General features: G+C 31.1%; 1 protein-coding gene across 3 annotated transcripts in view; it reads left to right on the plus strand.

Moving 5' to 3' along the window:
• The first annotated feature begins 1,117 nt into the window (after positions 1–1,117).
• Positions 1,118–23,170, plus strand: part of LOC119603748 (ras-related protein Rab-30) — a 65,131-nt gene continuing 43,078 nt past the window's right edge. The window contains exon 1 of one of the 3 annotated variants that reach the window (XM_037955919.1): positions 1,118–1,469. The gene's annotated coding sequence lies outside the window, so the exon portion shown is untranslated. Of the gene's footprint in view, positions 1,470–1,570; positions 1,591–23,170 lie in introns of those variants that run through there. The other 2 variants (XM_037955912.1, XM_037955927.1) reach the window with 2 other exon arrangements.

Here is a 23,170-nt window from a genome sequence, read left to right on the forward strand (position 1 = left end):
GCGGAATGTGTCGGTAATTCACTCTACCCCCCATACAAGCCCCCTTTATAAAATTACATTAACGTTAATTACTGGCATAAAAATTCGAGTACAGCGATGATATTTAATGTAAACAAGTTTTATATGAACCAAAATCGGTCTACAAAAAAAGTTATGAGGATAGGTCAACAATTGACCACACCCCATATGAGTTCCTCTTTAGAAAATTTTATGAAGAAAATTCAGATAATTGGAAGTACAGCGATTAAATTCGACATAAAAAATTTTATACTTAGGAACATAATTCTTCATTCCGAATTTAATGAGGACTGATTTATAATTGACCCTAGCCCCTATAAAAGGTTCCCTTCAGGAAAGAGTTTTGGTTATTGAAATACGAGTTTTCCTTACTTAAAATACGAGTATGGCGCTGAAATTTCGCATAAACAAGTTCTATACAAATGAAATCTATGTACAAAATTTTATGAGCATCGGTTCATAATTAACGCATATAAAGGTCCTCTTCAGAAAATCACTCATACGCTCACGGTTTAAAAATTTAAATAAAATATTTGGTTTTTAAAAATTAATATTTTGTTAGTTCAAAAGAGCTCGGTCCATAATTGACTTAAGACATATTCCAAATATCACCCTGATGTTTGTAGGGGAGCATTCCTTTTATGGCATACGGCTTGATGGTGGGTATATGAGATTCGGCACAGCCGAATATAACACTCTTACTTGTTTTTTCTTACATTCCTTTCTACACTTGGCTGGTTGTTTTCCAACTCTAAATGCAGTTGTAAGGGAAAAAATAAAAACAAAATAAGCAACTTCTATTTTGTTGTTCATAAAAACAACACAATAGGGTATTCAGTTTTAAATGCACGGGCACTTGCAAATTTAATTTAAGATTTTTCATTTCTTGAAAAAAGCGCTTATTTAGCGCCTTTTGCCAAAAAAGCGCTAAGAGGAAAAAATGCGACTTTTGGATTGTTAAAAGGCGCTAAATCTAGCACCAAAAGCGCTAAATTGGCAACGCTGAAATTAAGCGTATTTAATACTTAGCCGGTTTACAGTCGATTTTAAGCCGCCGCCGATATTTTTAGTGTTAGCCTCCGCCGCCGTTAATATTTGTCGGCGCAGGGCTCTGTTTACCATTGTAGACAAAAGAACAACAAATTTATATTGAAACAACCTTCTATATTTTTAAATCATGTTTTAAGCCATGGTGCTGTGTATTATAATTTTAATATTTTTATAATGCAAAACTATTGTATTGAAAATCAAAATTAATGAATTCAAAGTGAAAATTAATATTTTACATATTGTAAAGAACGGAATCTATTAAATTGGTCGTATTTATATTGTCGTTTCGTAAAATAAGTGAGTCATAAATGCATTTGTGTTTCAGATGTAAAACTATTTACCTTCCTGAAAGTTAAACAATTTTGGAGTTTCTAACAATAAAACACTCTGCGTAAAAATAGGTGCGACTATAAAAAATATATGGCGTAATTCCTTTCAGACGAAAAGCGTTAATATTTTGTTAACATGCATGAGCGAATATGAACTGGATTACAACATAAGTGGTTGTTTCGACCTATGTATGTATGTACATATCGACTTCAGTTTTGATCAAGTTTTCGAAATAAAATTAATATAATATTTTGTCAGTGATATTAGAAAGTAATACAATAAGTAAAACTATGGTCCATAATTTTTTTTACAATTACATACATGTATGTATGTAGGTATATTGTGCATTAGAGCGACACGCAGAAAATAGTGCTTGTGTTACCTTGTCATATCGCACATATCAAACAAGTTAGAGTACTGATTTATTTATGCCTTGAATAACTTCTTAAACAACTTCCAACATAAGTTGATTCTAAATGTTAACAAATTGAAAATTTTATGATTTTATCTAAATTCAATTAATTTTATGTATTCCTAATAATATGCTATAAAAATCCTATACATAAACTTTAAAATGCTTAAAATACCTTAAATGAACCATTAATAAATAAATGGTTTATACCTAAAATAAGGTATTTTATAACATTTTCTATCTTGTAAGATAATTTTTTTAATTTTAGTTTGAAACAAACAAAATCTTCTCATGTTTTATTTTTAATTAATAAAGCCTAACTATAATTTTACCATTTCTAATTGTACCTATAAGAGAAATTATGCAGACCATAATTGACAAACTTTAATTGTTAAATTTTTCCTCAATTTTAAAATTCCCATCTGTCAACCAATTAGCGGTCAAAATCATTTTATTTGGTTTTTATCTTTTTTCTTTAAATGCAATTCCATGAATTATTCAAATATGTGAATTAATTATATATATATATATATATATATATATATATATATATATATATATATATATATATATATATATATATATATATGCGAAAAATATGTAATCGCATTTTTAGACGTTATTAAGATGTCGTTTGTAAAGTATGACATCAATTACGCAGCAAAAAAAGTATGGAAAAAGATGAAGAATTTTCATCACAACTAGTAACCCGAAGTGCTTCAAATACGGGTGAAAAACCTATGCATTTTACATTTGCGTGTCATTGGATGGTTGTTGTTCATTTTTGACAACTTTGAACTAAATCTATTCTTATTTTTAGAAGCAGTAAAAATCCGATGTTTGAATTAGTGAATGGTATGAAAAGCCAATAATCGATTTTAGATTTTTTCGATCAACTATTTTAATTTCCATTTTTAAGTCGATTAATCGGGCCCAATAATCGATTATTTTGACCGATTACGACTATTTTTAAAAATTTTTTATATAAAAATGTTTCCAGTTTTTAATTAAAAAAAGTTAAAAATGTTATATTCGTTCGAAATCTAATTAAAATATTAGATGCACCTCAAAAAAGGTGCTTTAATTACCCTTCTTAAAATATTTATTGTTATGGGGTTTACTGTTGTCCCTTCGTAAGCTGGACAGTTTTTACATATTTAGAAGGAAAATTCACCCAGGTTGAAAAACCATTCTTTTATTCTTTTTAGATATATTTTAATTTTTTAACATTTATCATTTAAAAGGTTTTTTGAATCCGTTTTATGTGAACCATGGCATAGCTCTGCCATAATGTGAACCTACATACATATGTATATCTCTAATTAATTTCATGGAAAAATCGTGTTGTTTTAGAGTCTAGCGATAACCATTCGTAAGCTGGACCAATTTTAAAAAAAAGGTATTTTCTAATTATTTTTTTAAATTTTAGTATATGGGCAATTTCGTGGGGTAACAATAACACGATTTTAGTTTCAATGAAATTTTTTAGTGATATATGTAAGTAGGTTCACATCATGGCAGAGTTTCGCCACGACCCCCTCTAAGACCGGCAATTCTTGACCGATAGAGCTGAAAATTTCTGTTTGGCTTCTTTACAATAGTTCTAACCTTGGTTGGGTCACTTGACACGAAATTGCCCATATATATTTTTGATACAATATATATGGGTTATCATTTGTAAGGCCGCATCCAATGGTGAAAAATCATAAATAACGGCCTCCTTATAATTGTCATATTCCAAACAAAATATGTATGTAATTGTAAGGTTTTTATAAAAATTAAAAAAAATGCACAACAGAGTTGGCAGAGTTTCGCCACGACCCCCTCTAAGACCGGCAATTCTTGACACGAAATTGCCCATATATATTTTTGATACAATATATATGGGTTATCATTTGTAAGGCCGCATCCAATGGTGAAAAATCATAAATAACGGCCTCCTTATAATTGTCATATTCCAAACAAAATATGTATATAATTGTAAGGTTTTTATAAAAATTAAAAAAAATGCACAACATTATCAAGTTTTGTACACTGCACTATGATTCAGACGACCACTTTCTTTGGCCAAAACTATTTTTTTATGTCGCATTTTAACAAATTTTTCAATGCAGTATTGTAGGCCATACTTCGGAGCTATAGAAAATGTATTTTTATTTCATCAACATTAAATTACTCTTTAATAACAAGCCACTAAAGTTGCTTTTTTCATAAAATGTAATTTCGAATACAGATTTTTGCAGATTATTTTTTCCACTTTCAGCGAAAAAAAAAACAAATTAAAAAATTAATGTTGGATATAAAAGATAAAAGGAAGTACTTTAATAACACAAGTTTACAAATTAATATTTTTTGTTTGCTCATGGAATGAAACATATATTTTGGGAAAGGGCTATGTCCGGTGGTTAATTAACAATTTTTATTTTTTTTTCCTATACGTCGAAATTTTGAGATAAAGTGGTTTTTATTAAGCATCCTTCTCCAGTAGTGCTGGAAAAATATTTGAAAATGAGAATTGTTTTTTGAGTGCTTTCTCCTGTTTTGGGAACCTAACAACCAACTCAGAAAAAAATTCAATTATACAAAATTTAGGACTTTCTTAACCCATTTTTTTACCACTTTTTTTGTTTTTTACCCGATTTTTAGTAATTGTTTTGTTAGATTTTTTTAAAAAATTAAAAAAAAATAATTCCAAAAAAAATTATTGACATTTTGTTCCATACTTACAAACTGTATTTATCCAACATAATTCATTTCTTACATTCTCATTTATACTTTTTCTAAAAAAATCTTAAAAGTGTGAGTGATAAAAATGGCATATATTCACCAAGATTTAAGATTATTGCAACGTAATTTTTAATATTTTCGTGACAGGAATCGATTGTTAGAGCGTTGTAAGGAAGACAAGTAAAATTTTTTATATAAAAAATAACTACAACTCTAAATATTCAATTTTTTCCTCCTAATAATAATTCAAAAATTCTACGTCCTAGATTTTTTAATATTTTTTCTGGACTTAGACGTCCAAAATAAAAAAAATTTATATAGGTTTTATATAATGAGCAAAATCGTTGTAAACTAGTATAATTAACGTAAAAAGCTGACCCAAAAAGAATGTGGGGGTACGTAAAACATGGATGTTTGGTATAACTTCTTAAATCTTTGCGATCACCAACTTCATATAAGCTTTTAAAAAAAGTCCGACCTCTTCCCAGTATGAAACTTTAAGAATCTCTTTGTCGGAAATAATGGGATTTTATTCGGGAAAACTGACATTTTGTTATAAAGGGGTATTTTCTTTAAATATTCCAAAATTTAGCAAATATCGTTAAATATTGGAGAATAAAATTTTAAAGTTGGATAGTAATTTAGAACTATAATATAATTAATTTAATTAATAACTCAAATTTATTTTTTCGATAAATTTGAAATATACCTATCTAACGGTTTAAAATAATAACTCCATATTTTAAATTTCTGTTAAAACTTAAATTTCTTAACTATGTAAATTGGCATATTTTTCTGTCATTGCACTTAAATTTTAAGCAAAATAGTATATCTATTACACCATAAAAATATTTTTTGGACACATTTTTAGTTTTGGCCAAAAAAGTGGTCATCTGAACCATAGTGCACTGTTAAACACGGATTCAAAAAACCTTTTAAATGATAAATGTTAAAAAATTAAAATATATCTAAAAAGAATAAAAGAATGGTTTTTCAACCTGGGTAAATTTTCCTTCTAAATATGTAAAAACTGTCCAGCTTACGAAGGGACAACAGTAAACCCCATAACAATAAATATTTTAAGAAGGGTAATTAAAGCACCTTTTTTGAGGTGCATCTAATATTTTAATTAGATTTCGAACGAATATAACATTTTTAACTGTTTTTAATTAAAAACTGGAAACATTTTTATATAAAAATACGGGTGAAAAACCTATGCATTTTACATTTGCGTGTCATTGGATGGTTGTTGTTCATTTATATTATATATATATATATATATATATATATATATATATATATATATATATATATATATGCGAAAAATATGTAATCGCATTTTTAGACGTTATTAAGATGTCGTTTGTAAAGTATGACATCAATTACGCAGCAAAAAAAGTATGGAAAAAGATGAAGAATTTTCATCACAACTAGTAACCCGAAGTGCTTCAAATACGGGTGAAAAACCTATGCATTTTACATTTGCGTGTCATTGGATGGTTGTTGTTCATTTTTGACAACTTTGAACTAAATCTATTCTTATTTTTAGAAGCAGTAAAAATCCGATGTTTGAATTAGTGAATGGTATGAAAAGCCAATAATCGATTTTAGATTTTTTCGATCAACTATTTTAATTTCCATTTTTAAGTCGATTAATCGGGCCCAATAATCGATTATTTTGACCGATTACGACTATTTTTAAAAATTTTTTATATAAAAATGTTTCCAGTTTTTAATTAAAAACAGTTAAAAATGTTATATTCGTTCGAAATCTAATTAAAATATTAGATGCACCTCAAAAAAGGTGCTTTAATTACCCTTCTTAAAATATTTATTGTTATGGGGTTTACTGTTGTCCCTTCGTAAGCTGGACAGTTTTTACATATTTAGAAGGAAAATTCACCCAGGTTGAAAAACCATTCTTTTATTCTTTTTAGATATATTTTAATTTTTTAACATTTATCATTTAAAAGGTTTTTTGAATCCGTGTTTAACAGTGCACTATGGTTCAGATGACCACTTTTTTGGCCAAAACTAAAAATGTGTCCAAAAAATATTTTTATGGTGTAATAGATATACTATTTTGCTTAAAATTTAAGTGCAATGACAGAAAAATATGCCAATTTACATAGTTAAGAAATTTAAGTTTTAACAGAAATTTAAAATATGGAGTTATTATTTTAAACCGTTAGATAGGTATATTTCAAATTTATCGAAAAAATAAATTTGAGTTATTAATTAAATTAATTATATTATAGTTCTAAATTACTATCCAACTTTAAAATTTTATTCTCCAATATTTAACGATATTTGCTAAATTTTGGAATATTTAAAGAAAATACCCCTTTATAACAAAATGTCAGTTTTCCCGAATAAAATCCCATTATTTCCGACAAAGAGATTCTTAAAGTTTCATACTGGGAAGAGGTCGGACTTTTTTTAAAAGCTTATATGAAGTTGGTGATCGCAAAGATTTAAGAAGTTATACCAAACATCCATGTTTTACGTACCCCCACATTCTTTTTGGGTCAGCTTTTTACGTTAATTATACTAGTTTACAACGATTTTGCTCATTATATAAAACCTATATAAATTTTTTTTATTTTGGACGTCTAAGTCCAGAAAAAATATTAAAAAATCTAGGACGTAGAATTTTTGAATTATTATTAGGAGGAAAAAATTGAATATTTAGAGTTGTAGTTATTTTTTATATAAAAAATTTTACTTGTCTTCCTTACAACGCTCTAACAATCGATTCCTGTCACGAAAATATTAAAAATTACGTTGCAATAATCTTAAATCTTGGTGAATATATGCCATTTTTATCACTCACACTTTTAAGATTTTTTTAGAAAAAGTATAAATGAGAATGTAAGAAATGAATTATGTTGGATAAATACAGTTTGTAAGTATGGAACAAAATGTCAATAATTTTTTTTGGAATTATTTTTTTTTAATTTTTTAAAAAAATCTAACAAAACAATTACTAAAAATCGGGTAAAAAACAAAAAAAGTGGTAAAAAAATGGGTTAAGAAAGTCCTAAATTTTGTATAATTGAATTTTTTTCTGAGTTGGTTGTTAGGTTCCCAAAACAGGAGGAAGCACTCAAAAAACAATTCTCATTTTCAAATATTTTTCCAGCACTACTGGAGAAGGATGCTTAATAAAAACCACTTTATCTCAAAATTTCGACGTATAGGAAAAAAATAAAAATTGTTAATTAACCACCGGACATAGCCCTTTCCCAAAATATATGTTTCATTCCATGAGCAAACAAAAAATATTAATTTGTAAACTTGTGTTATTAAAGTACTTCCTTTTATCTTTTATATCCAACATTAATTTTTTAATTTGTTTTTTTTTTTCGCTGAAAGTGGAAAAAATAATCTGCAAAAATCTGTATTCGAAATTACATTTTATGAAAAAAGCAACTTTAGTGGCTTGTTATTAAAGAGTAATTTAATGTTGATGAAATAAAAATACATTTTCTATAGCTCCGAAGTATGGCCTACAATACTGCATTGAAAAATTTGTTAAAATGCGACATAAAAAAATAGTTTTGGCCAAAGAAAGTGGTCGTCTGAATCATAGTGCAGTGTACAAAACTTGATAATGTTGTGCATTTTTTTTAATTTTTATAAAAACCTTACAATTATATACATATTTTGTTTGGAATATGACAATTATAAGGAGGCCGTTATTTATGATTTTTCACCATTGGATGCGGCCTTACAAATGATAACCCATATATATTGTATCAAAAATATATATGGGCAATTTCGTGTCAAGAATTGCCGGTCTTAGAGGGGGTCGTGGCGAAACTCTGCCAACTCTGTTGTGCATTTTTTTTAATTTTTATAAAAACCTTACAATTATATACATATTTTGTTTGGAATATGACAATTATAAGGAGGCCGTTATTTATGATTTTTCACCATTGGATGCGGCCTTACAAATGATAACCCATATATATTGTATCAAAAATATATATGGGCAATTTCGTGTCAAGTGACCCAACCAAGGTTAGAACTATTGTAAAGAAGCCAAACAGAAATTTTCAGCTCTATCGGTCAAGAATTGCCGGTCTTAGAGGGGGTCGTGGCGAAACTCTGCCATGATGTGAACCTACTTACATATATCACTAAAAAATTTCATTGAAACTAAAATCGTGTTATTGTTACCCCACGAAATTGCCCATATACTAAAATTTAAAAAAATAATTAGAAAATACCTTTTTTTTAAAATTGGTCCAGCTTACGAATGGTTATCGCTAGACTCTAAAACAACACGATTTTTCCATGAAATTAATTAGAGATATACATATGTATGTAGGTTCACATTATGGCAGAGCTATGCCATGGGTCACATAAAACTTGTTTGTGTAGAATTGTATCGCTATACCTATAGGTTGTTGTGGTTTTTATAGAGACTGCCGACAAATGTGGACCGATTTTCACAATATTTAAGAGAGTTATAGAAAAATAATTTGTGTAAAATTTGGTAATTAGGTTAGGTTAGGTTGATAGGAGGATGTATACTACATCAAATCCGAAGAAATACACCTAGGCCACTATCGGGCCTGTTGTTCTGTGAATGTATTATTTTTCCATGTTCAGAAACTCAGTTTCCTGGACGTTATTCGTAAGAATCTTCCAATCGGTGTTGGTTAAGAATGTTATTTCCGGAATAACATCACTTCCAAGATACTTGGATCTAACTTCGAAGAATGCCTGACAATGGCAAAGAAAGTGCTCCAGAGTTTCACTGTCCTCTCCACATGCTCTACATTCGTCTGAATCCGCACGTCCAATTTTGTATAGGTGTGCACGTAATCCTGTGTGTCCACTCAGAATACGTACCATCATACTAACCTCAGACTTGCTCATTTTGAGGAGATTTCTCGTCTTGCTCTCATCAGGGTCACCCCACAGAATCTTTGTGGTTCTACCCACCGTTTCATTATTCCAAGAGGCCTTATGGGATTCTCTCATCCATATTTTTAATTCAGCTTTTGTTGCGTCGAATGGTTTTGCGTTTGTCAGGTTAACTACATCGAGCTCCCTTCCCTTTAAAGCTATTACATTCGCCCTTTTGTTGCCGACTACTCCTGAGTGGCCTGGTACCCATATGATGTGAACCTTACCTCTGGGAGAGTATTCAGTTAAAGCTTTCTTACAATCCAATACGGTCTTAGATTTAATTCTATCACCTGATATCGCCCTAATTGTCTTCTGGCTGTCGGTAAATATATTAAGCCCTGTGGGCGCCATATGTATTCTAATCCAATTTACACATTCCGTTATTGCTCGTACTTCTGCCTGGAAGTTTGTGTTATGATTAGGTAAACGGTGGTATATTTCTGTTTCTGGGTCTTCAATATAGAACCCCAGGCCCACTTTGTCCCCTAATTGAGAGTCATCCGTGTAGCAACGGATTCCTACTGGTATTTGCTCCAAAGTTCCGCTTGACCAAGACATTCTATCTGGGATTAGCGTTTCAAAGTTTCCGACATATTCCGTGTCTGGTATGCGAGCAGGCACGTCCGATGAATGTGCATAACCTTCCAATGTGTCCAGTATACATTGATGACGTGTCCTATAACCGTTTTTGGCCAGTTCACCTAAAGTAAAGAGCCGTTCGGCTGTAAGCGCAGCCTCATATCTTATATATGTTTCAATGGGTGGAATATCTAGCAACGTTTCCAGAGCCTTGGTTGAAGTGGTACACATGGCACCACTTATACCCAAGCAGCATGTACGCTGAACTCCCTGTAGTAGTTTGATTACACTTTTTGTCCAAAGCAGTCCACCAGATTATTGAAGCATAAGCTAGAATTGGTCTAATTACACTTTTATAAAGCCAATTTGTCATAGTAGGACTAAGACCCCATTTCATGCCTATGGTTCTCCTACATATCGCCCAGCACCTATGTGCCTTGTTGATCCTATCCTCTATGTGGTGTCTCCATTTTAATTTCCGGTCAAGTATTACACCTAAGTACTTAACTTTGTCTGTCACCGGTATCTTCTTGCCCAGGAAGCAAGGTTCAGTATATGTAGAAATGTTTGTCTTTCTTGTGAAAAGACAGATTTCCGTTTTTGCCGGGTTGACATTGAGGCCTCTCGGTTGAGCCCAGCTCAAGGCCGTATTCAGAGCCTCCTCAGCTCTTCTACACAGGTAATTTAGATCCTTTCCCTTTAAAAGTATTACGACATCGTCTGCATAGCAGACAGGTCTAAGTCCTTTCTCGGTTAGGGTCCTTAGGAGGCTATTGATCGTGGTAACCCAGAGTAAAGGTGACAAAATGCCACCCTGTGGTATACCGCGAAATACCTTTTTCCTGATAGTTATATCGTGCATTTCGCAGCTTATCCATCTGTTCCTTAGCATGTAGTTGACCCAGTTACGGAGCACCCGGTCAACATAAAACTGGTCTAGGGATTGGATAGGGGTATCAGTGTGCACGTTATTGAAAGCCCCTTCGATGTCAAAGCATACCGCCAGTGTATACAGTTTGCTATCGAAAGATTGACCTATGTAGTGGACAACTTCGTTTAAAGCGGTTTCCACCGATCGCCCCTTTACATAAGCATGCTGCTTATATTTAAGGCCTTTGTATGGTATGCTGCTTTTAACCATGCAACGACTATCCGTTCCAAGGTTTTAAGTGGGAAGGACGTAAGACTTATCGGTCGATAGGACTTAGGTGTCGCATAGCTAGGTTTCCCTGGTTTGGGTATAAATATTACCCTTGCATCTTGCCATTTAACTGGGGTATATGCCAATTTTAAGCATGCAGTGAATATCTGTGACAGATGTACGGAAACCAGTCCCGCCTCCATCTGCAAAAGTGCCGGGAAAATTCCATCCGGCCCTGCAGCTTTAAAGGGAGCAAAGCTCTTGATTGCCCCTTTAACCATGTCAGTTGTAATAACAATTTCCGTGTTAGCCTCCCCTTCCTCCAATATCGGTTCATATATGTTATTCGATATACCGGGTGGGAAATGAGAATCCATTAGGAGTTTCATTGTCTCCTCCATATCCTCAAGCCTCCTGCCCGTGTCATCGATCATAGATTCTGCTTGGACATGTGTTTTGGATAGGAATTTTTTTATCTTCGATATGTCATTTAAGCTATCTACCTGTTCACAGAAAAGTTTCCAGGAGTCTCGTTTGGCTTTTCGAACGATTTTCTTATATTCACGAAGTTTATTACGATTCTCATCCTAGTATACTGCGGTCTTTTTACGCCGTGTCCGGTTAAATAGTTTGCGAAGAGTCTTCCCAAGGTTCCGGATCTCCCCAGTTACCCAGGATTTTTCCTGGGCAGATCTCCGCTCTCGCAGAGGGCAGCTGTCCTCAAACGATTCAACCAGGGCACTTGTGAACGTTTCCGCTTTGGCATCTATATCCTCTTTATTTCGACATTGAAAAGTGTCCTGACCTAAACGGTTCTTTAGTAAGGTACCGAACATTGTCCAATTAGTTTTAGACTTATTCCGAAACTTTATCGGCTTTGGTGGTGGCCTTAGTATTTTGAATCTTATGTACCGATGATCAGAAAAGGAGTGCTCGGGCGAGATCCTGTTGGTAGCTGTCTCGCTCCGATGGAGGTTTATTTAGATAACCTCAATCATGGTCATCCATTAAACTGTCTTCCAGCGAGATGGTGGTCACCTCCTCGCTCTTTGGATTTGACTCCTCCGTATGGCCTGAAGTGGCTATTAATGCAGTGGGTACTGTTGATGGCACTGCTGTTCTGTCTTCTGGCGGGTGAGTGATTTCTTCCTCGCTTTTAGGATTTGACTCCTCAACATTGCCAGTACATGCTAATGATGCTTTGGGTACTGTCTTAGGTGCTTTAGTGTCCTTGTCGGGGCCGGTTTTGACAGCCCTTTCAATCGGCGCCTTCTCAATTTTGGAAAGGGCAACTACACTTTATTCTGACGAGTTAATGGTAAATTCCTCGATTTTAGGATTTGACTCCTCAACGTTATCAGTAGTGGATACTGATGTGGTCTTAGGTTTTTTAGTGTCCTTTTCGAGGCTTGTTGTAACAGCCCTTCCAATCGGCACCTTCCCAATTTTGAATATGACAGCTTTAGAAGCGAAGTAAGCCCTACCTTTATTCTTGGCAAGACTAGCCATGGATTTCTGGTCGATACCTATTACAAATAAAGTTCCCTCAGGTTCTTCTTTCCTGTAAAAGACATCCCATTTTTCCACTGCCAACTCAGCATTTTGATTTTGAGGAGGGATACTTTCCGCCAAGTTCTTTAGGGTGCTAACACATTAGTGAGATGCCAACCTCATCAACATCACGCCCATGCTGAACTCGCAGCTCTCGCTCTCTATTGGTTGTTTGCCCTTTGAAGCAATTGCATGGTCCACTATCTTATTGTTGACCAGGTCTTCTATTCTACTCCGTTGGTCTATTGGAATTTTGCCTGTCGGATTACCGGCATCGTAAACTGCATAGCAGAGATCGTCCCGGTGCCTACTTCTGGCAATTTTGGCGTAAGATGGCGGCTCTTTTCCTTTTCCTTGTAACAAATACCATCATATTGCTATCAATAAAAGACTTTAAGGGCGGGTTTTTCAGATAAAGATAATCTACATTCTTTGGTTAAACCTAGTTTAATATATGTTTTGTGTTTTTCAGTAAACAGTAACGTTACTTATTATCTTAGTTTAACTGAGTGTTATTGGCCAATTAAACTTAAGTTATAAGTAAAAAGACACAATTAACAAAAACAATAAAACAATGATTTCGGAAGAACAAAAACTTAATATTTTAAGTAAATTGTAATTTTCTGATTTGTTTTGTTTTATTTATTATTGTTTTAAATGTTTATTTAACATTTTTCCAAAATGTTTCATTTTACAAATGTATTATTTGCAAAAAACAGCTGTTCATTGTTTATGTTTTTGAGTGAAAAGTTGGCAATACTAACGAAGTTAATTGAACTTAAATCCATAACTGAAAAACACAATCATTGGTTAAAGTCCGCCTAAATTTGTTCCGAGTTTAATCTAACAGCAAGTTAAGCCTAGTTTAACTGAGTAGTAAGAAACCCGCCCTAAGTCATATTGAAATGAAATATGTATGTAAGTATTAGAGACTAGTCATTAACAAAATGTGCTTATTGCAGAACTTAAAGGAGGACTTGTCACATAAAAGTTTTATTAAAGACTCGCGTTTAGGGAAAAAAGTCTGTACACTGGTTAAATACTGCATACAATAACAAATGTCCCCTTGATAACAAGATCCAAAAAAAATCAATTACTAACATTATATAAATAGGTTCTCCAGATGTTATTGGAGTCCTGAGCCTCTCTACCCTAGCCTACCTTGGCTTTATAGGCTTAATTTGATGAACATAAAACTCCATAATCGATGCTAACTACTCTGTTCTTTTCCACTCACCGAAAGAAACGAATTCTTTAAATTAGAAATCCATAATTAATGTATATTTATTCAAAACATTTCAGTATATAGAGGAAAAAAAATATAAAAAATATAATTCATTTTAAAAGAACATATAACGGACTGTTAATATTGTTAAACTTACTTATATTTATATTAAAATAAATACTAATTTCGTTATAAAGTTTCCTTACATTACAAAAAAAATGAAAAGCGCATAGTAGTCAAATGAAAGATTAACCAATGAAAAGACTTTTACTGCAAAGCAAAATTACTAAATTCTAAAATTTATGATGATGAAAACAAATTAAATGTCAAAATCATTATTTTTACATTAATGTTCGAAGCAACAAAACCAAACTTAAATATTTCATTAGCTTTTCTTTAAACGACTATTTGGACAAATAGAAATAAAATGTTTAAGATTATGTTGCGTCTCTACTATTTATATGAAAAAACAAAACGACAAATACATACAATTGTGTTTGATACACTCACCAATTTTAAGTTCGTTGCTGCTGTTGTCATTGGGGCCTCGATGATCACACTGCGTTTGATGTTGTATGTATGAATAAGAATTTATTTTAGTAATATTTGTTCGTGCATATGATGGTTATTTTGATTTTGTTTTTTTTTTTTTTGAAGTTCGATGTTCGATCCACAAGTTATTAAAGTTAACAATTTAAGTAAACTACTAGTATTTTAATTGGCTAGGTAATCACCGACTTTATGATGTGCGCTTTAGTTTAGAAATTTATTAGTAATAGTAATTAGAAATATGTAATGGAAAGATTTTATTTTTTTTTTTGTTTCAGTATTATTTAACTAATTTCACCACTTCTTCATTAATTATATCTTATATTTAAATTGCCTTATTTACTAGCAAATTTCTATTTTATTTAAGGTTTATAATGCAAATTCTGCAGAGACATTTTGGCTTTATAAGCCTTCTATAAGATAAAAATTTATATTGAGTAAATATGCATATAACGAAAATTATTATCGGTTGTAAATTTTTTTTTTTTTTTTTGGGTCTTGTTTAAAAATATTCTAAGTACAATTATGTTTTTTTTTCTTCTTCTGGAGCTTCAAAAACCGTAATGACTATTGAATGAAAATAATTCCGTCACTGCACATAATATAAAAGAACTTAGCTGGCGTTGCAGGTTATTGATTATAAACGATGGTATTAGAAAGTTCGGCTGGTGTTGCGTTGTTTATGGAATGAGGGTTTTCCTTACAACTATCTCCAAGTTCTAGATGGATTAGATTAAAAATTTACAACTCCCAGTGGCCACCAGTTTGCCACCAATAAGGCGAGTGTAGGTAAAGCAATTTGTGTTGATAGATCCAAAAACAAAAAAAAAAACTACACAGAAATTTTCTTGGTTAACCCATAAAATTATCTTAAAAACTGTGTATTACCTGTGTTATATAAGATGATGAAATATAATGTTCACGTGATCCAACGAAAATGAGGTTAGGGAAGAAAATGTTGGGCTGATGTATAAAATTACTATTTCGTATCTAATTTTCACTTCCTAAAGTTTGATACTTTCCCAAGGAGTGTATAATTTTATTTAACAAGTTAATTTTTCCTTGTATAGAATATTTATAAAAATTATTAATTTAGCTTGCTCTTAATGTGAGCAAATTTCTATATTTCTTAATTAATTTTGATATGTTTCAGAAATTTTTTAAAGCTTAATGATGTATGTTATTTGAAGGTTGACGAGAGAAAGAAAGATCAACTGTAATGTTACTTATGATGAAGTCTATTAAAACATTTAATGGAAAAGTACTATGAAAGCTTAGAGAAACAGAAAAAAAAATTAAAAAAAAACTCATATAACATCCCAGTCGATTAACCAATGTAACTTACATAGGTTACCTTTATTACCCTAGACACCAACCTAGGTTAATATCATTAGTGATGGTATGTTACATTCAAATGTAAAATAAACGTACACACAGATGTAAAAAAAATAAATCTGTTAACCATAACATAAATATAAAATTTTTCATTTTGTCCAAAATGTACATTACATCCTCCGTCTAGCTTCTCCTTCCTCGTTTTTCGGGGCTTCTTTTGAGATTCCCTTACCTTCGAGGTTGATTTCGCCGAAGTGTTCGTCTTCGGAATATCTGGCTTGGCGTTGTCACTCTTACTCGCAGGATTCTCACTTGGGATTCCTTTAAGTGAAGTATGGCTTGGCTTCGACTGTGTATTAGAAGACGGGGAGCTCTTTTTCTTCTTAGGTTTATTCTCAGTTGTCAACTCCTCGGGAGACCTGATCCTTTTTGCCTCAGATCTTGTGAGAGAGTCCGATTTTTCCTTTGGAGCGTCGTGAGATTGACTAACTATGATTTTCTGAAGCATCTTTTTCAACTTTCTCCTCTGTGCTCCAGAAAGTCTTTTCTTAGTAATAGGTAGTTTAGCTATGCTATCACTCACCTCTTTCACCATTTGCTCTACTTCCTCCTTTTTGGAATTTGCTATAATGGTATTATTATTATCATCTGAGGATTCAGAGTCGGAACCCTCAACTATATTTAAAGGCTGGGGTAGCTTAGAGCTCTCTCCGAGTACATCCTTCTCTTTCACCCCTATATTTTTGCCAGTGGCATGCTGTACACTTGACGCATTGTCCGCCACGGACAATGTACACATTGTCCACCGCCGTAGTAGTATTTTGCTCACGATTGCAGGATGACGACGACACGTGACTCGCGAGTAGATCAACACTTGCCGCCGGTACTGGGTTATTTAGGCCCTGCACCGTAACTTTTATCTTTTTATTTTTATTTTCCTATTTGTTTTTTCCAGTTTTTTGGTCCGCGGGGAATATAATATTCCCAGGTGGTGGACAATCTGCCCTCCCTCAGCTTAAGTGAAATTAAAGCTGGGAGAGGACAGATGGTCCATCACCACCCGCCACCCGGGGACGCGCTCGATAGGAAAAAATAGAAAACTCTCCTGAGAAATATTGGTAATTAAAAATTTGAAACATTATGCTGGTTATTTTGAGGAGCAAAATTTTCGATTAATCGATGCAGAAAATCGATTTCAGTATAAAATTGGTAGTGTAGAATCGATCGCAAAATAATCGATTTTTTACAGCAATAATCGATTAATGGTCATAATCGAAGACGATTTACCATTCCCTAGTTTGAATGTCACAAATAAACACTGTTGCCAACTTTTCTCCCAAAAATATCGCTAAAGTCGACTGAAAAATAGCTAGAAAATAGCTAAATTCAAGACATTTTGAAAAATTTAGCGATAAATCGTCAAAATAATATTTATTATATGATTCTGAAAAGAAATAGCTAAAAAAAGCTAGCTAAATTTTTCAGATTTTTTATATTATTCTAAAAAGTCAGCGATTTATCGCTAAAATCTATATACATACGTAGGAATGGGATAGTGATACAAACACATTTTATAACAAACACATAAGAGAATCTTTTTTTATGTTAAATATTTTCACTTTTGGTTAGGAAAAATGTCAAGTTGAGGTTAATTTCGATATGCGACCCTATACAAATTGCTTTAGAAATGTTGTAAAGATAAATTGAATTTCGAAATGCTGCCCTTTATGGATCGATCCTTTATTTTCGGCATAAGAGTATTATTTATTTTTCCATTACAATACAATTACAAATTATATTCTAACCTAATTTACCGAGCAGGGTGACGATAACCATACGACCGTTGTAGTGTAGCAGACCAGGATCTCTGCTGGGGATCGAACCCACAACCCCCAGACTGACAGGCTAGCACACTACCAACTAGCCTACCGGGGCACCCAAGATTATTATTATATACTCCTTTTGTGGGAAGTTTATCTGCAATATCGATATCGAATATCGGCCCTATACGCCTTAGAAATGTTGTAAATTTTAGGATTTTATGGATCGATCCTTTCGTCACTTATTTCCAATGTTCACTAATTTTTAGAATTATGGTAAATTTTATTATCATATCACTCATTTACTAAAAGACTAGAATAATTAAATATTCGTTTTTTAATTGAGTACAACAAAATATACCCCTTTTAAAGTTTTTCGTATAACTTTACCTGTACGCACAAATATTTGCTACTAATTATGTCCTTCAGAACATTCAAAAAATCAAATTATTTACATTGAATGCATATTTTTATATACATACATATATGTAAATATCGTCATTCGTAGCAACTTTTAAGCGATATTGTCAAAATATAAATGAATAAAAAAATGCCTTAAAATCTAAAGAAAAATCGCTAGATTTCCCGCTAATAGCTAAATCATATTTTTCCCCGCAAAATGGGATTAAAAATCGCTAGATTTGACGAGAAAATAGCTAAATTGGCAACAGTGCAAATAAACCACAGAATGCAATATACATACAGTGAATCAATTAAGTAATTTGCCTATGTAAAATTTTATAAATTTTAAGAAAAAACTTTATCTGAACAATTATTTTTAGCAAAATAAAGCAATTTGTTTGTTGTATTTTTTAAAGAATATCTTATATTTGAATTTTCTACCATAAAAATTAAAATCGTGATATTAATTAATGAGATTTTTGATAAAACGTGAACGTATTGTTAATTTTTAAGGTCAATAAAGTATTTTGCTTTTTAGGTTTTTTGTTCATTTTTTTAATATTGCTGCATTATTTTATAAAATTTAATATTTTTATTATTCCTATGTATTAGAATAAATTTTTTTAGATATTTTAGTAGTGGAACGACTAAGTTTGGACATTTCTTAACCGATTTATTATCCTATATACCTATAACATTTTTTCAATATTTGACTTAACATGAAATCTATCGTTTCTTTGATTTAATTTCGAAAATAATAAGTAATTTTGAATTGGATACATGATATATTAGGTAATCAATGGATTTGGACCTAGAAAAAAATTTTAGTGGGGTATAAATCTATAGATTATAACAAAAATAATCTGGGTTTTTGGTCATTTTGTATTGATAAACAAAAACTACATTACGGAAACCCAATCTATTTGGGGAGTACTGTGTGAATTTCATTTAGAATTGTATAATATTGATTCTTATTCAATAAAGCTAACACTAAGTACCATCCTAGCCACTCTAAGTGTGGGGATATCACCGTATACCACTATAGAACTATTACATGCTAGAATCTTGATATTCTACCTCATATTTTGAATGCATTATTTTATGAATAAAATACAGTAGGCGTAGTTGGATTTGGATAGTTATTCTTGATTTGGGTACTAACTATATATAAGTGTATGTATTAGCTGAAAAATATTGCTTTTGTGGATCTTAGGTGATGAGAACCGCCTCTATTTGTAAATATCTAAATTAAGTATTTTTCCCGTACCACACGATAATTCACTTTATATTGTTTCCAAGCAACCTAAGGTCTGTTTAGAGGTCTAAATTTAAACATAGTATTCTTTTAAGTTCGTATATGGACTTTGGAGAAGAAAAATGAGGACTTCAGTGGTTTTTGCTTGGATAGAAGTCGCTCTCCTTTGGCAGTTAAAGATTTTGAAAGACAACTCAGTGCGTTTTTTTAATAATTCTTTGTGTTATTTCATCAATTTCTATATTTTATATTTTTTAATGATTGATTAAACATCTCATAATTGAATTTCATTGATTTATTTGTTCTAAAAATATAAATTAATTTTTTATATTGGAATTGCCTCAGTATTTCCCTTTAAACATTTTTGACGCAAATAACTACACAGTTTCACACAATAAGGATATGATTTTTGAAAATTACAATTGAAAAATACTTAACACGTGTCCTTTTAACAATAAAACAATAAATTCCAAAAAGCAATTAAAAAATAATTTGAAAAACCCAACGAAATTAACTGGAAATTTCAATATACAAAATACTTTATTGACGTGCAAATTCTGATGAAAAATAATAAAATGCAACAACAAATGCACAAAAATTCTTATTTTAATATTTTTTTCTTGGTTTTCCCATTCTACACAATCTCTATTTTCAATTGGAAAACATAAATTTACTTTTTACCTGTTTTTTTTTGAATTTTATTTATGAACAAAAAACAAAATTCTCCTAAAAAAAGTAGGCAAAAAACTTAGTTGATTCACTGTATGTATATCTTCCGGAAAAAAAATTTTAAACCAAAATTCAGCAATTTTTGCTTTTTTTTTTAAATTAACAAAAATTTGCTTAAAAAAGTAATTAATACAAAACGTACAATAACACTGTGATAGGGTTGGCAAATACAAGTTTAAAATTGTACAAAACAGCATTAACAATTGTACTTTTTGGATTCCATTTGTACCAAATCATTTTTTTTTTTTTGGAAGTTATATATCAATGTGAAGTACTCTCAAAATTAACAGTTCATCTTTATCTATGGGCTAGATTAGTCATTAGACTAGTAAATAAACAAGTCCATTTTGTTATTAGATTGGTCCATAGACTAATAGGGAGTCCATAGACTCCCTATGGACTACACAATAGAGTAGTCTATAAACTAGGCAATATACTACTTTATAGACTAGACAACCCAGCAAAAATAAAACGAAGTACTTCCAAAAGAATAAGATTTATCACCTCTTCAAAAGTAGCACTAAGTGAATTTTTTTACCTTCTGAGGAAGTGATGTTTAAAGACTACCGAAGAAGCGAAAATAATTCATACATTTGTATGAGATAAAAAATGTTATTTTAGGTTCATATTACTTAAGCTAATTTTATTCTATAATACTACAATTTTACTTCCGAATAACTTCCTGAAAAAGAGCATAAAAATTACTTCTTGAGAATGACTTCAGAAGTAGTGAATTTGGAATCAAATAAAAATTCATCCTCCTATGACAAGCCTGTGTTAAAATCATCACATCTTCAGGTCTTTTTCAGTACTTCCAAGGAGTAAATTCTACTTCTTTTTCGCTTCTTTGGAAGTTCTTTTTTTGCTGTGAATTTACTAGTCTATAGATTATAATTTATGGACCAGACCATAGAAAATTCATTAGACTACGCGAAAGTATAGTAAAATGTGCTTTGAAAGTCTATTCAAAATAGCACTTAAAAGACCATTAAAATTATTTAAAATCGGATAAAATAAGTCCTAAATAAATAATTGTGGAAAATTATTACTCTGCTTGTCTGGTTGTAATTTCTTTCAGGTTTCTAAACAATATGAGAGAATATAAACAAGCATTATATTTTTCCTCTTCAGAATTTATCGAAGGACCTTTGAACTTTATATCAGAAGTACAATTTTAGATTATTATTTCAGAAATCAAATTGTACAAAATGGGTCATTGGTGTACCATTGTACTTTTGAGGATTGAATTGTACCAAAAAAAGTACAACTCTACCAATTTTGCCAACCCTGCACTGTGATACAAAAGTGAAGAAAAATAAAATGCAGTCATTCTCATATACCAACTCCATTTTGTTATAGTCTATAGAGTACGAATATATTTTTAGTTTTCCCCTATCACTTCGTTAACTTAATTTTAAGAGCAAAAAATGCGTGAGCCATTTTTGTAGTTTCAACTTTAAAAAATCATAAGTTTAGTCGTTTTCAACCGATTTTCAAATCCGATATTTTGTTTTAATTATACAAGTGTTGCCTTTCAATCCAAAAAAAGAAATCCAATATGTATGGTCAAATGTCTGAGTTACGGTCGTTTAAGTAAAAAAACTCACTCTTTTTAAGCATTTTCATTATGCTCTACTTTGACCATGAGGTAGTAAGTTGATCTTTTATTACCTTCATTAAAAATCACATGAAGGAAGGTTTCTAAAACTTGTCATTTCATAAACATCTATGAAAAATTGGATGGTGTATGCTAATTTTTCTAATAGCTTGTTCCTCGAATTTTTGGTTTTTTTCTATATTAATTAATTTTTGTTTATAAACATTTTTTAAACTTGTTACAAACAAAACCAGAAACATGAACGTTTTTGTATGGAAAACATTTGCAATATTTTTATAAAACTTAGCACAACTCATAACCATTTTCATCGATTTTCTTAAATTGACCAGCTTTGGAAACCCAGCTTAAAATGCTTTCTTTCAAAGGTAATAAAGTTACTGCTTCATGGCCAACGTAGACCATTATTAAAATTAAAAATTGCGAGTTTTTTACTTAAATGGCTGTAACTCAGACATTTGATCATAAATTTTGAATTGAAAGGCAACACTTGTATCTTTAAAACAAAATATCCAATTTGAAAATCGGTTGCAAACTATCAAACTTATATTTTTTTAAGTTAAAACTTCAAAAATAGCTCTTTTTCACATCTTTTGCTCTTAAAAGGCAACTAAACGAAGTGATCGGGAAATATTAAAAATGTATTTGTACTCTATGGACTATAACGAAATGGAATTGGTATATGAGAACCCCTGCATTTTCTTGGGGAATCATGTGTGTATTTATGTAAATTTGTGTTAACTCTAAACAAAAAATATATAACCGAATCAACGAATATTTGATCTCAATTGTAAGTGCAACACTAACACTGAAAATGGCTTATAAATTGTGTAACATAGCACATAGTTCTCAGCTAGAACTAAATATGGCAAAGTGGAATGAGTTGTTGATTTTTATCATAAAAACAATTTTGATCAAAATCGGTCCTTTGTATAATTATTACCCAGCAAAAAGTTACATGACAAAGATGTTGTTTAATCAGAGGTGCAAGTGATGACGAAGTGGTTCGATTTAGGTAAACATGCATGATTTTAACATTAGCGTGTCATTGGAGATCATGTGTTTATGCGAAAATTTTGAATAATTGAACCAATGCAAATTCGATGATTCGAAAACGATGTTTCATTGGTTCAAGCTATTTATTTTGTATGTATTTTTGGAAGATATTTTAAATATTTTTAAGGAAAATATTATAATAAATATGGGAAAATATATAAAATAATATTATTAATCAAAAATATTTCTAATAACACATAAATTTCCTTTGATTAAATTAACAATCTGAATTAATTTTTGAAGTTTTAAAGAAATTTTTTAACTGCGGAATAGGTTGAATTTCGGAAGGCGTTTAGAATGAGTTGTATTAGCACTGTTATTAAAGAAGTCATGAAACATGCATTCACTTTGCACTACTGCAAATTTTTTTTGCTGGGTACCTTTAAGTTTTCATAGGTCAAAATTTTGGCCTACTTTCAAAATATGAAACAATAATCTGGATTGATTTTTGCATTA

The sequence above is a fragment of the Lucilia sericata genome, unplaced genomic scaffold (genome assembly GCF_015586225.1).
Source record: "Lucilia sericata isolate MDLA Ls3-8-SP2 unplaced genomic scaffold, ASM1558622v1 Contig000010F_arrow, whole genome shotgun sequence".
Taxonomy (NCBI): domain Eukaryota; kingdom Metazoa; phylum Arthropoda; class Insecta; order Diptera; family Calliphoridae; genus Lucilia; species Lucilia sericata.